Below are 15,891 nucleotides of genomic sequence, written 5' to 3'. Positions count from 1 at the left end.
TGGTAAAGAGCATCAGTGTCTCTATTTCCCACTCGGTCAATATTTCAAGCTGAATTGAAACTCAAACAGGACGGCTAACCACCAGTGTCCAGTGGCATCCAGTTTGGCAGTGGATAATAAATAAGTCAGGGGGTTGCTGTCAGTTTTCACCACAAAGGTGGTCCCATACAGATAGTCACGTAGTTTATCTACTACAGCCCACTTGAGCGTCAAGAATTTCAAATTGTGTACAGGATAGTTCTTCTCTGGGGGGGGGGGGCTGCAACTCACGTAGGCCACTGGGCGAAGTCTCCCCTCCGACTCTTGGTACAACACCCACCCAATACCCTCTCTGCTGGCATCCACATGTAGTTCATATGGTTTTGAGGGATCAGCATAGGCCCACACCGGTGCTTCAACAAGGCTCTCCTTCAACCAATCGAAGAACCATTCACACTTCACCATCCATTGTTCCTGAATAGACTCCTGAGGCTTCCTTGGCCCTCCCCTTTGGGTTTTCTGCTGTTCCCATCCAGTTTGCTTCTGCAGCAGCTCATTCAATGGCCAAGCAATCTGTGAGAAGTTCTTCACAAATCTTCTATAGTAGGAGCAGAAGCCTAAGAACGACCTCAATTTGATGACGTTGTTGAGCGGGGTCAAGAAGTGACCAGCTTTTTAGGGTCAGTGGCTATCCCTTCAGCAGACACCACAAGCCCTAGGTATGTGACTGAAGTCTGGTGGAACTGGCACATCTCTAATGACAGCTTCAACTCCTCGTCATGTAGTCGCTGGAAAACCTTCTCCAACCGGGCCTCGTGCTCTTTCAATATATCGCCGACTGCGATGATGTCATCTAGGTAAACCAATACTTCCACCAATTCATATCACCCACAGTGTTCTCCATCAGTCACTGGAAAGTGGCAGGCGCCCCAGCTAATCCCTGTGGAATTCGATCAAACTCAAAAAACCCCAGCGGGCTAACGAAAGACGTCTTCTATCTGTCTTCAGGATGCATGGGGATCTTGGATAGGTTTCTTACAGGCAACTCTATGGTTTGTGCCCTAGCCAACCTCTTTGAAGGGGCTGGACTTGGTTTAACTACTTGGTTGGCAAGATGTGCATTGATTTCCTGTCCCTGTCCTCCACTCTCCAAGAATTTTTGTGGCCCTCTTAGGTACCGAAGTGTTAGAGGGCACTGGGGGGCTTGCATCCCCCTTTCTCTTTTTCTCTCTTCTTGTCTCTGGAGCGCAGTTTTCCCTTGGGACTCTCAACTAGCTCCTTCACTGAGGTCCCTTGAAGTTTCCCGCCTGCTTTGGGAAAGGCTCTTAGGACTTTGGTGAGAATATCATGGCAGCAGAAGAATGAAAGCTGGCAGCAGAAGATGCAAGATCTCAGATGCGTAGTCAGATAGGCAGAGAACAGATGACTGAAACAACTACAGTCTACTGTCAGGAACCAGTAGCAGAGTCAAAGCCAGGCCAGGGTCAGTATCAGGTGAGCAGAGGAGGTACCTGAACAGCAGGCAGGAAGCAGGGTCGGGTCACAAGCCAGAGACAGCAACAGAGGTTCAGGAGCAAGCAGGGTCAACAAGTCGGGTCAGGATATGGATGTACACAGGATCAGGTCACAAGCAGTCCATTCTGCAGGCATGCTTGTTCCTTTGAGCATGGGGGTCAGCATGGGCTTGAGTACAGTTTTCCTGACAGGTGCCTTGTTTGGTTCAGAAAGAGAAAGTCACCTGCTCGTTCTTTCCCTTTCTTGACCAGCCAGGCTGCATGTTTGAATGGGGATCTGGTGTGTTTTTTGGGGGAACTTCAATTTGTTTGCTTGGGGTCCCCCCTAAAATCAATATCAGGCCCAAATGGCCTGGTATAGGATTTAGGAGGGCCTCACACCGGTGTATCCCCCTTTAAATTCATACCAGAATTATGTAAGTAAATGGGGCTGGTGTTGTCACTGGTTGTTAAGGATTCAGCAGTGCCTGAACCTGCTGGTACCCTTAAAGTGATTGTTAAAGCTTTGTTTAAAAACAAAAATAACAAACATGTTATACTTGCCTCGACTGTGCAAGGGTTTTGCACAGAGTGACCCAGATCCTCCTTTTCTTCCCCTCCCCCCCCCCCCCCGTGGTGCTCTTGGCTCCTTCTCTTCTCGAGTGCCCCCACGGAGAGGCGCTCTCCCGAGTCCTGCTGAATGCATTAAGGTGAAAAAACATGAGGGTTTACAACCCCTTTAACAACCAATGTCAGTGGGTGGCTGTTATGTGTATTAGTGAAAGTAACACCACTGTTATGTAAGACATTCAGCTCTTGCTAACTCGTAAATGTTAGGCATTCGTCTAAATACCCCTAAATACCCGAACAGCTGACGTTTAATCTGAACTTGTGTTCAGACCAAGCCTTGAGCTCATCCCTACTGATGAGGGCTAATATAAGTGTTTTTATGTAATGTATAAAAGTCAGTTAAAAATAGTAATAAGTTCAAAAACAATTTTCACAGATGTGTATTGCTCAGTAGACTAATTAAAACAGGGCATAATTAGGAGCCCTATGTAGACCAGCTAGTGGAGGTTTATGGCACCACTTCATTCCATCTAACTTCTCTGCTTTATGTCAAATGTGTCTTAAGCAGAATTGTATCTTTTGTCAAGTGTGTCACTTTACATGATTTTCTAGTATTTGATAGTAGCTTTAAATCTGACTGTGTTACCAACTTTTGAATTTTAGGAAAAAAGAAGGTGGTACAGTGTTCAGTATGACTTCCCCATTTTTTCCACAAATTACATTTTATTTGATATTTCAAAGAAAGAAAACTATATAAAAGCCCAATTGGAATTCTTGAATATGGTTGATTTTTTTTCACAACATAACACATACATGGCTTTTTTTAGATGTTGGGCCAAAGGAACAGATTTTACCATGCAGAATTTTAAACCCTACTGCTCTCATCTATTGATAATATAAAATAACAAAAATAAAGCACCTTTAACCACTTCAATACCAGGTACTTACACCCCCTTCCTGCCCAGGCCAATATTCAGCTTTCAGCACTGTCGCACTTTGAATGACAATTGCGCTGTCATGCTACCCAGTACCCAAACAATGTTTTATAATTTTTTTCCCACAAATAGAGTTTTCTTTTGGTGGTATTTGATCACTGCTGAGGTTTTAATTTTTTGCGCAACAAGTAAAAACATTTTTATAATAATAAAAGTTTTTCTTTGTTTCTGTTATAAAATGTAAATAAGTAGGTTTTCTCCTTCACTGACGGACACTGATGAAGCTGCACTGAAGGGCACTGATAATGCGGCACTGATGGGCACTGATCAGGTGGCACCAATGAGGTGGTGCTGATGAGGTTGGACTGATGGTCGGCACTGATGGGCACTGATGGGCGGCACTAATGGGCACTCATAGGCAGCACTGATGGGCACTGATAGGCGGCACTGATTGGGCACTGAAAGGCTGCACTGATGGGTACTTATGGGTGGCAATGATAGGTGGCATGGATGGGCACTGATTAACACTGATAGGTGGGCATTGATGGGCACTGATGGGTGGCACTGCTGGGCATCACTGATGAGGAGACATCTGGTAGGCAATAATAGTTGGCACTGACTGGCAAGATGTGCGGGCACTTACTGGTATCTTTTGGGCACTTACGGACATCCCTGGTGGCCATGGGTAGCATCCCTGGTCATCTATCCATTGTGGTTATCCCTGGTGGTCCTGGCAGCATCACTGGTGGTCCAGTGTGGGCATCTGTGGGGGGGGGCTGTGCTGATAAACAATTAGCGCACACCCCCCTGTCAGGAGAGCCGCCAATCGTCAATCTGTCAGATGCAAGTGAGGAAAAGCCAATAAATGGCTCTTTCTGTTTACATATGTATTAGAGGGAAAAAGGAAAAATTTGTGCTTGGTAAAGAATAATTGAAAAAAATATATATTAATAATCCCTGAGGGTAATATTAATAATCCCTGAGGGTTCCTGCAGCTAAACACTTTTGAAATTGAGTCAAAATGAATAAATCAATAAACATAAAAATGAAAAATACGTGACATTCAAAAAACAATGAAGAGCCGTGGTTTGGAGCCATTGAAGGTGTGAGAGACGAAGGATTTTCTCAGCTGCTCTGCAGGATAACCTCATCGTATAAGCCTGTTTTGACCCCCCTGAGAAGGGCGGTCACAAGCTTTCTGGTAAGCCTTCAATTTTACTATCAGGTTATGGGCTGATTTCACGTTTATCTGGAACTACTCAATACACACATGTTCATAGCCTCCTTTTGAATTTTCCTTTCTGGATTTCAATCTGCTGATCCATTGGACTCATTGTTTTCACTGACTATTCACCATTTGAATATATTATATGTCATTTGCATATATCCTAAGATTGGAATAGTCGGAGGGAGGAGCGTGATGGGAGAGTCGGGATCGAGATGTGTGAAGGCGTGCGGCAGCTGCTCATGCTGAGCGCGTCCTAACCGCTCTGCCCATCCAGCGGTATGAAGATCTAGTGCCGCCAGCCTGTCCAGATCTCGTCCGCTCCCCGAACTCCCCGAGATGTCCCGCAGCGGCCGCGCTCACCACGGGGAGACATGAGACATGCGATGCGAGGGAGGAGACTGATCCGTCCCTGATCCGTCCCAGCTGATACCGCCGTCACACTGTCCTCCACCGTCCTTCACACCGCACGTCATACCGCCCGTCTTGCAGCTCGCCCGCCCGCTTGCAGGATCCCAGCGTGCTGCACACTGTCTTAGGAACCTGGTTTGAAGCAGGACTCAGGTACTCTGTATCCCCATTCTGTGCATTAGGCTGTTGGAATGCTGAGCGCTGGAACATAGTTTTTGTTGCTGTTTTGCTGCGCTGCGCTGTCATGTTGTCACACTCTGCTACTCTGCTACTCTAGTACTGCTCTAATACTGCTCTAACACTGCTACTCTAATATTTTGACACTAAAATTGATTTTGGAACTTTAATGCAGACTGACTAAGGCTGAGCTCGTCTGAGACCAGTCACCTGAGAGGAGGGACTGACTGACAGATCTTATAGCCAGCCTTAGGCAGCTCTAGGTCCGCCATAGAGCATACTATAGAGCAGCCTGAAGACAGCTTACATGCAGGTAGATGCGGTTTCAACCCGCCCCCCCACATTAATTGATCATTGATCAGAGCGAATACATAGGGGTTCACCTAGGGGTTCACCCTGTCTACCTCCTACCTGAGACCCCAAAAAAAAAAAAAAAGCAGCAAAGAGTGGATTGATTGGGCCGGGTTGGGGATAGCAGGGATTAGGTACACGGATTTCCCCCCCCCCCCCCTAGGGAGGATCCTGGAATACCAGCGGTTTATTCAGCATACCTGGCGATTTTTATATCTCTCTCCCCTCATCTACCATATTTTTATAACATGTTCGCTGCTATACTGGGACAGCTGTAACTCTACTCGGCTTTACCCTGCTTATTCAGGAAGATCTTTTCTAGATGGAAAACATTATAAGAATACTTTAATTGCAGGCTGCTGGTACTGTTTATGACTTCCTTTTGCTTCTGCTTTTTTTTGGGTGAGGGGAGATAATTAAAACCTGTTATACTATTGTTTGAGGATATTACGAACAATGTTACTAACAATTTGACTAACAACCATCAAACCTCTAACCTTCTCGGCCACACGGACCCCGCTTAAAAAAAAAAAAAAAAAAAATGTCAGTTTAAGTGTTATTGCTTACTCTAAATTAGCATACACTGATATAGACCAGTACAGCGGAAAGGTGGTAAAGTTTGGTGGATACCAGGTGGTCAATTGATACAACAAATACACAGCTAAAGAGGGTTTGGCGGGTTACAGCTCTAATTAACAGTGAGTGGTGGAGGGAATAAAATTGTTGGGTGGAATGTCTGGTACCCACCTTGCGTTCATGAAAGTATTTACCTGCGACAGTGCGGAGAAGCTGCCACGGATAATATCAGTGGTATTTTCCACAATCTTGACTATACTGTAATACACCACCCGGCCCCTGGAGGAGTGCTGGAAATTTAAGATATGGTTCCATACAGGTGTTTTTAAACGTCAATGACAGTTCCTGAGGTGAAAGTAGAGCATACAGAACGTTTCTAGGAGTGATTTAGCTCAATATTAATATTACCCGCTAAGTAAGCATACTCTAGGCTGTACTTGGGGTCCCCCAGGAAGGAGTACATATAGGGAGCTGCTCTCCACGAACTCAAAGATGAAGGGCAGATCAGGGAGAGGAGCGATCGCAAACAATCCCAGAACAAGCGTAAGTCCCGGATCCATAAGAAAATATATAATACAGGAAGGAGGAAAAGCCAGCCCTATTAATAAAGCGAGTACCAAAATAAACTCTGACTCTACCACCCGGCTGAGAGAAGAACTAGAGGAAGAAGGAGAAATGGAAACTAGACAAAAAAAGCAACAACTGACGAAAGGGGACTTAGCAGAGATGCTAGCAAGCATGGAACTAAGACTAGAGTCCTCTATAAAAGGAGAAATAAATATCCTGAGGGAAGACATGAAACACATGCTGCAAAGAGTGGAGGAAGTAGAAGAAAGAATGGATTGTCATAGTTTAGAATTAAAAGGCTTAAAGAAACAAGTGGAAGAAATATCTAGAGAACAGAGATACATGAGGTACAAAATGGAGGACCAGGAGAATAGGAATAGAAGAAAGAACATAAGGATTAGAGGCCTACCGGAACAATCAGGGGAAGACAACCTACAAGAACAAATGGACGAGATCTTCGGTCATATGTTGGGTACAAAAGATGTCACAAACAAAATCAAGTTTGAAAGGATACACCGGATTAGAAAACCACCAGAAGTAGGGGCAGAGGTTCCAAGAGACGTTATAGCTAGATTTCATAATTATCAAGACAAGGAATTAATAAATAGATATATGAAAGCTAACCAACCGACCAAATATAGAGAGACTAGTTTACAAGTCTTTCCAGATCTATCAGGGGAAACGTTATCTCGGAGAAGAACTTTAAAACCACTACTGGATGTACTTAAATCACAAAATATCCAGTACACATGGGGCTTCCCGGCTTGTTTGACAGGCCGCAAAGATGGCCGTGCAGCAACGCTAAGATTCCCAGAGGAGACCCCAAACTTCTGTAGAAGATTGGACATAGACCTAATCGAGATCCCAGGATGGTGGGAGAGATCAGAGCAAATAGACAGTCCAGAAGAAGCTCAGGCTTGGCAACCGGTTTGGAAAAGACCACCGGGAAGAAAGAAATAGTAGAGAGAGATTGAAAGAGGGGGAGGTATAGAAGAGAAGTGGGAGCCTGGTAAAAGAGGGAAATGAACTAGAGGGAGGAAAGGGACAAAGAATTTATAGAAGGAAAAAAAAAAAAAAAAATGAAGGGATGAAAAAATATCGCACCCGGTTAGGGATTAGAAATGTAGGGGGACGGACATGAGGGGAGATTCGGGGGGGGATAGAGCTGGATGGGGTGAATTCGGGTGGACAGATCACTCGATCTCTGTATCCTATCAGAGCTCAACCTCTAGGAGGATGAGCTGGGGGCCGGGAAAAGGAAAGGAGGGCCACAGCCAAGGGCCTCAGCGAGGCCAGTATTTCCTCCAAGGGATAGGGGAGAGGGAAGGGAGGGGGGGTAGGGGGGGTGGGAAGGAGATAGAGGGGGGTAGAGAAGATAGGGAGGGGGAGGGAATAGTAGAAAGGAAGGGGGGACTCCAGAAGGCCGCTAATATATTTAGAAGGATACGCAAAAAAAAAAAATACCTATGATAAACATAATATCTTATAATGTTAGGGGCCTAAATGCACCCATAAAACGCGCAAATGTAATGAAGGAGCTTAGTTTATTAAAGAGTGATGTGATGATGCTACAGGAGACTCATCTCACTGTAGAGACAAACCGCAAAAATATGACGCAATTTCACCCGTTATGGTTTTTTGGGGATTCTCCAATAAGTCGAGCGAAAGGGGTCGCGATAGGCTTTGCCAAAGAGATCAAGTTCATAGTAGAGGATAAAAAGGCAGATCCAGAGGGAAGATATTTGTTCCTTAGAGGAAAATTGAATGGAACGGAAATCTCATTTGCAAATATATACTGCCCAAATAAGAACCCTATCCGCTACGTAATAAAAATAATAACAGATTTTATGGAGTTCAAACGGGGAATAGCTATAATAGGAGGGGACTTTAATTTCCATATGGATCCAGATACGGATAGTACGTCTCGTGCACAGGGGACGGGAATGGCCTGGAGAAACAAATTGAAAAAAAAACTCCATCAGTCTCAATTAGTAGATGTATGGAGGATACAACATAACAAACAGCGGGATTATACATTCCGCTCCCCTGTACACGAGACCTACTCAAGGATTGATTTTTTTTTGGTGGAGCATAGGTATCTAGAAAAAATAAATAACTCTAGCATAGGAATAGTAACCTTCTCTGACCACGCGCCAGTCTCACTGCAACTAAAAATAGGGGAGAGACAGGAAAATAATAGGAAGTGGAGGCTCAATGAAGAACTCCTGCTTGATAAAGAAATAGAAATTAGATTAAAAACAGAAATGGAGGAGTTTTTCGAAATTAACTCAACAGGAGATGTCTCGGAAGCCATAGTATGGGAGACCCATAAGGCGTTTATGCGTGGAGTGTTAATCAAGATGGGGGCGGAAAAAAAAAGGAAGGATAAGGATATCAGAACAACACTCATAAAAGAAATTCATAAGCTAGAACAACAACATAAACATGACAGAACTAAAGAAATTTTATTAAATTTAAATATCAAAAGAGAGGAGTTAAGAGAGCAAATAGAACAAGAAACAAGAAGTACGTTTAATCAAGTGAAGAGAGAGAGGTATCTCTGGGACAACAAACCAGGGAAACACTTAGCAAATTTATTAAAAAAAAAAAAAAGCGTAAATTATATTGAGAAAATACAAACAAGTCGAGGGGAAGTAGTTCATAAAACTAGTGAAATACTAGAGAGTTTTAAAGAATATTATGAACAACTATATTCAATCAAGAATCAGGAGACAATGGAAGAACTAGGATTAAGGGAAAAAAACATAAACACATTTTTAAATGAAATAGAATGGGAGGTAATATCCGAGGAGAATTTTAATAAGCTCGAAGCCCCGATCTCAGAAAATGAAATCAGAGAAATAATCAAAAATGCCCCAAATGGTAAAAGTCCAGGACCGGACGGCCTAACTGCTCTTTATTACAAAAAGTTTATAGATATTCTGGCCCCTAAAATGTGTTCGTATATGAATGGCTTAGGCGAGAAGTGGAACATGGGTAAAGAAGCCATTGAGGCTACCATTACTTTAATTTTGAAAGAGGGGAAGGATAGTACACTTTGCTCGAATTATAGACCGATCTCTCTTTTGAACTGCGATACCAAGATTTTTTCTAAAATAATAGCAGAGCGGATGAAGGGAATAATGAAGGAGCTGATCCACCCCGACCAGGTTGGTTTTGTACCAGGACGGGAGGGGAGAGATAATGGGATCAGAACACTGCTAGCCATTCAGAAAATCAGTGATAGTGGAGCTCCAGGTCTACTCTTATCAGTAGACGCTGAAAAAGCGTTTGACCGAGTAGACTGGAGCTTCATATATAAGACTTTAGAAAGAATTGGATTAGGCCAAAAGATGATGACCTGGATTAAGGTATTATATAATAAACCCAGGGCAAGAGTAAAAATTAATGGGACCCTTTCAGGGGACTTTGAACTACACAATGGTACAAGACAGGGTTGCCCCCTTTCCCCATTACTATTTATCCTAGCACTAGAACCATTGTTAAGGAAAATAAGGAAGAATCCTGATATCAAGGGCATAGAATGCGGACGAGAGGAACATAAACTTGCGGCATATGCGGATGACATCTTGTTCTATTTAACATCTCCGAGAACAACGCTACCAAACTTAATAAAATTATTGAAACAATATGGAGAGCTCTCCAACTACAAAATGAACCCATCCAAGTCCGAAACTTTATGTATTAACATAGTTAAGAAAGACCAAATAACTTATCAAAAAGAATTCCCGTTTGTGTGGGGGAAAAAAGAAATAAAATATTTAGGGGTAAAAATAGCAATCTCTAAAGAGAGGATATATAAAGTAAATTTTGTTCCTATGTTGGAAGATATCAAAACAGAACTTAGCAGACTCACTACAGGACAGATATCCTGGGGTGGGAGAATGAATATATTTAAGATGGTGATCTTGCCCAAAATCATGTATAAGATACAGATGCTACCGATAGCTCTACCCCAGAAGTACTTTAAGACTTTACAAACGATCATATTAAATTTTGTTTGGCAGGGTAAAAAAGCTCGTATTAGCTGGGCAACGTTGAAAAAAAATAAGACACAAGGGGGATGGGGAGCACCAGATATAAGAGGTTACTATGAAGCAGTAATTCTCACAAGAGTGATAGATTGGATTAGGGACACTAAGCAAAAAAGGTGGGTAAGCATGGAATCTCAGATGAGCAATGCCCTTTTAGGGAGCATCATCTGGATCCCAGATAAATATAGGGAGTTAGGTAGACAATCACATAGCATCACTCGTTATGCTATAAAAATATGGGATAAAGTTCATAAGAGGGAAAAATGGGATTTTAATTCACCACTAATGCCATTAATAGATTCACACTACTTTACACCGGGGTTAGAAAAGATATCTGGTAAATGGATAAAAAAAAAGAATGCCCAGCTGAAAGATGTCATGACGAGAGATAAATTAAATACCTATGAAGAACTGAAGGAAAAAGGAGAGATAATAGAAATAAACGAATGGCGGTATGCCCAGTTAAAACATTTTTTTGAGGCTCTTCCACAGCCGCATAGATCAGCAGAAAATTTACGCCCACTAGAGAGAATTAGCCAAGGACAAACAGGGAAAGGAGTTATTTCCAAGATTTATAAGAATTTCATAGAGACTGATTGTTTGGACACGCCACCATGTATTAAAAGGTGGGAGGAGGAATTGGGACAGTCGTTAAATATTCAAGAATTAAAACAAATTTGGAGAAGAGTGCATACTACATCAGTAAATAGTAAAACAATTGAGTTAAACTATAAATGCCTAAACCGATGGTACATTACACCAGACAAGGCCCACAAATATAAGAAAGAAGCCTCAGAGATGTGCTGGCGCGGATGTGGGCAGATTGGAAATATGGCCCATATATGGTGGCAGTGTCCAAAGATCAAAGTCTATTGGAGAAGAATTAGACAATTAATTACGGAAATTACGAATATAGAGATCCCAGATGACCCCTGGGGATGTCTGCATCAGAGGATAAGTTTACCCACGAAACAATACCAGAAAAGTCTCTTACCCCATATGTTAACGGCAGCTAAAAGTATGATAGCCAGTCATTGGCAAGAAAGGGAAAGTCCTCCCATTAAAGAATGGTGCAATAAAATGAATTACATTCAAAACTTAGAATTTCTAAGGCTAAGTGATTCAGATAGTTTAGAGGAATTTGAAAAGATATGGTCTAAATGGATGGAGTTCAAAAATTCCATGACATTTGCGGAGCTTATGGGTGCATAGGGCATAATATCCGATAAAACTTCTTCGGAATATATAAAAAAAAAAAAAAAAAAAAAAAAAAAAATAAGTCAGAATGGCAACTGGAGTCCCAGGGGATGGGGGGGGGAGGTGGAAAATGGAGGGATAAGAGTGATAAGAATTAAAGGCAAAATGTATAAAATTATGATAAAATACATACGATAGAATTTAAAAAAAAAATAAATAAAAAAATAAAAATAAATAAAAAACCTCTAAAATAAAATTCCACATATGATGCGAAACCAGGAAGGAGATATGGCGGGCAAATGAAAGGCGGGTTAATCTCGCGACCTTCCTCCGTAAATGGTTATGTCTGAGGTGGAAATAAAAAAAAAAAAAAAAAAAAAAAATATCCTAAGATTTTCACTTCATTGTTTTTTGAATGTCACGTATTTTAAATTTTTACGTTTATTGATTTATTTATTTTGACTCAATTTCCAGCGCTACACTGTTTTTTACATATGTTTCTGTTTACACCATGATCAGCTGTGATTGGACACGGCTGATCACGTGGTAAAGAGCCTCTGTCAGAGGCTCTTTACTGAGATTGGTGTCGTGGTGTGTCAGACTGACACACCGCACCACCGATCGCTGTGCGCCTCCACGGGCTTACGCCGGCAGTACTCCTGAAAGACATCATATGACTTCCAGTTAGGATAACTGAACCACCGCCCGCCGTCATTTTGCTATCGGCCGGGCGGGAAGTGGTTAAATTTACCTCAAGAAGGTAAGTACCCGAAGAAGGAACTTTCTACTCAATAATCCAGAAAAGAGAGGAATACCTATCTGGCTCATCATGTGAACTTGGATTTGGGTATTTGAGCATTTTGATTGACTTTTTTGTTAAATACTGGAGTTGGGGTATCAATGGCCAGACTTTCATTTTGAGACGATAACTAACCTCAGTTTTCAGACTTCTTATATCTAGTTTTATTTAAAAAATTCTATGTGAATTGTTCTGGACCCACTGTTATCATCTATTGCAGGGATATGCAATTAGCGGACCTCCAGTTGTTGCAAAACTGCAAGTCCCATCATGCCTCTGCCTCTGGGTGTCATGCTTATGGCTTTCAGAGCCTTGCTATGCCTCATGGGACGTGTTGTTCTGCAACAGCTGGAGGTCCGCTAATTGCATATCCCTGATCTATTGCCTTTTCTCTGCTTTTGTTTTGTAAAAAAAATCATTAAATAGGTGGCAAAATATTGCTAGAGCACTATAAGTTTTCTGAAGAGCATTCCCTTTCAGATATAAAACTAAACTCCAAACTAACAACTAGTGCCACAGATGAAATAAATATATAATAGCTGTTTTACCTTCCAAAGGACTTGTATTTCTGTTCATACATTCTTGAGGTTTACAGCAGAGTGGATGGCACCCCTAACAGCTAATAAATACATTGGTGTTCTTTCTCCACCCTCAGCCTTTTGACTGTACAATGAAAGAGCAGCAGCGGATCAATGGGGTCATTACTCTGCTCTCTCTGCTCTCTTTTCCTAATAGCAGGTTCATTGTTAAAAAAAGGTACATGCAGCACTCTTGATTGATTCACATCTCCCAGAGTGTTGCTGTATAGGTAATCACACTAGATGCATTTTAAAAAAATGCATTTATTTATTTATTAATAAATGAAAAGCTGCACGAATGTTTGTTTTTATATCGGTCTGGATCTCAGTTTTACTGTCTCCCTCTCTAACACACTTGGAAGAGAATAGGCAGTCAGTTTTTGGAGATACACCCCCTGCACAGCTCTTCCCTTAGAAGACCAGTTTACTGCTGTTTCTCTGCCCCCTACTGGCATGCCTCCAATGCCCAGCTAAGCAGTGTGTTTACTCTTCTGCAATTTACACTGGACTGTGTCTGTGCTCCATTCAAGCTGGTGCTGCCATGTACCAACCCCCCTCCCCAATCATAATGAGCCTCAAACCCTGACCTCTCTAAGCACCTTATGCATCTGTGAACATAGGTCAATATATATATAGGATAGGATACAGCAGGAGGAAATCGCAGGATCCTAGGGACAAGGTAAATACCTGTACCTGGATACTGCGGTGTAATTCTGAGTGTGACTCGGTGTTACCGTATTTGGTACTGAATATTAATTAACGAGTCATACTCGGATTACCCGCTAGGGAGGTTAAACAAAAGAATCTTTAAAGTCAAGGTTTAGTGATCTAAAAGGACCCAACAGACTCTCTAGAAAAAATAATGATATAAAAGAGTACAGGTTACTCAGTAACAGAAATTATGTTAGCACTAGAGTTCTTTTAAAAAATATACAGTATTCACATATTGTTTTATGTTCTTGTTATGTCTTCCAGGATATAAGGACACCACTGGGGTCTCCTTAAGAACTGAACCATCACAGCCATGTAGGCATATTGCATAATACTATCCAAAAATGGCAAAGTTTATAATGCTAGGACCACGCATTTTACATACAGAAGATCACAGTTCTGCAGAATGAAAATTATGATGATACCAAATGATACCAAATACCCAAACTATTATGTGTGTAAATTTTCCACTTCCTGTGTTAACCAAGAAACTAACTTTTACACCCACTGCCATACTTACCTAGATCTAAATAAATGATAAAATGTAGGACATTAAAATGATTAAATTGTTTTCCTTTATGAACAAAGATAAAGAGGAATTTACCACATTGTCACTAGAGATGGGCCGAACACCTCTCTGTTTGGTTCGCAGCAGAAATCCCGAACAGGAGAAAAGTTCTGCCCCGAACATTGGCCATAAAATGGATAAGAAGGTCTGGGTACTACCCTGGGAGACATGTATCAATGCAAAAAAATTTTTTTTTAAAAATAGTTTTTTCAGGAGCAGTGATTTTAATGATGCTTAAAATGCAACAATAAAAAAAAATCCTTTAAATATAGTGCATGGGAGTCCCCTTAGTCTGCCTGTAAAGTGGCGCATCTGTAGCATGTACAGGACATCCTGCAGCAAAATTTACCTGCCAGGCTGTGTGCTCGCATAAGGGTTTGGTATAGGTTTAAAGTGGAACCCCAATTATTATTTTTTTAAGCAGCATGGGGTCCCCCAAAATCCATACCAGACCCTTATGCGAGCACGCAGCCTGGCAGGTCAGGAAAAGGGGGGGCGAGCAGGTGCCCTCCTCCCCCCAAAGCATCTTGTCCTCATGTTGATGGGGACAAGGGTCTCTTTCCCACAACCCTGGGCTGTGGATGTGAGAGTCTGCGGGCAGGGGGCTTATCAGAATCTGCAAGCCCCCTTTAACAAGGGGGCTTCCAGATTCCACCCCCCATGTGAATGAGTAGGGGGTACGGGCTTAATGCCTCTTGGCGCCAGACGGCCTATTTAAAGGGTCCTGTCCCCAATACTTTGCTGAATGATCTTCAGCTGTATTCCTGAATCCTGCTCTGATCCTGTGTGGCCTCCCAGTTTAAAGACCCGGCTTGCTCTTGAACTTGGCTCTGTGTTCTGTTTCTGTACTGCTGCCCATCTCTGACCCGGCTCCGTTCTTGACTCTGGCTCTGTCTACATTTTGGTACCTCACTGCCCGCCTGCTGACGAACCTGACTATCCCTGAGACCCTGCACCTGCCTATGTTCCTGGCTACTGTTAACTCTCGGTTACCTGCCTGGCGGTTTCCTGTTCCTGCTCTGCACAAGTGCACATCGCAGTTTACTCCAGACCGCTGAACCCTGACGAGCAGTTCACCCGAGATCTTCCTCTTCAGGCACTCATGTCCCTCTTGTCCTTCGGGGTTCCTCTGTCTCACCTTCAGCGGAGCCAGGACAGGAGAAATAAGAGAGGCCGACCTTGTCAATTCAGTCTACCACCTGTTCCCTGACACATTAATTCCTAATCTGTCCTTGCCCTTGTCCTATCTGATGTCACCAGGTACCTAGAGACAGAAGAGAGAAGTGCCGCAATTCAAGAATTAGGGTGAAATCATTTGATCTCCTAACAATCGGCCAAGGCATCTGCTGCCTGGCAACTAAATTTAACAGCATCCTTGCCTAAACATCAGGGTGCTACCTCTGCCTAGGAAACTACGCCTCTGAGTTTGCAGAAAAAAATATTTGAGCCCTCAAGCCTGAGAGCGAATGTCCTGGCAAAAAAAATAAAATGGGATAGGTGGGGAAACAAGGAAAGGAATAATAACAACAACAGTATATGTGGCGTGCCACATGTAGTAAACAAGCATAACGTATACATGAGTAAGTAGTAGTTCACACAAGGGCAAATAAATGACAGGCATTATATATAATTTTATGTGTGGTGTACCACCAAGATGGGCAATGGAAACGTATGCAAATGGTAGCCTATATCCTAACTA

This window comes from Rana temporaria, chromosome 6, assembly GCF_905171775.1.
Source record: "Rana temporaria chromosome 6, aRanTem1.1, whole genome shotgun sequence".
Taxonomy (NCBI): Eukaryota; Metazoa; Chordata; class Amphibia; order Anura; family Ranidae; genus Rana; species Rana temporaria.
Note: the sequence above shows the minus strand (reverse complement) of the source record.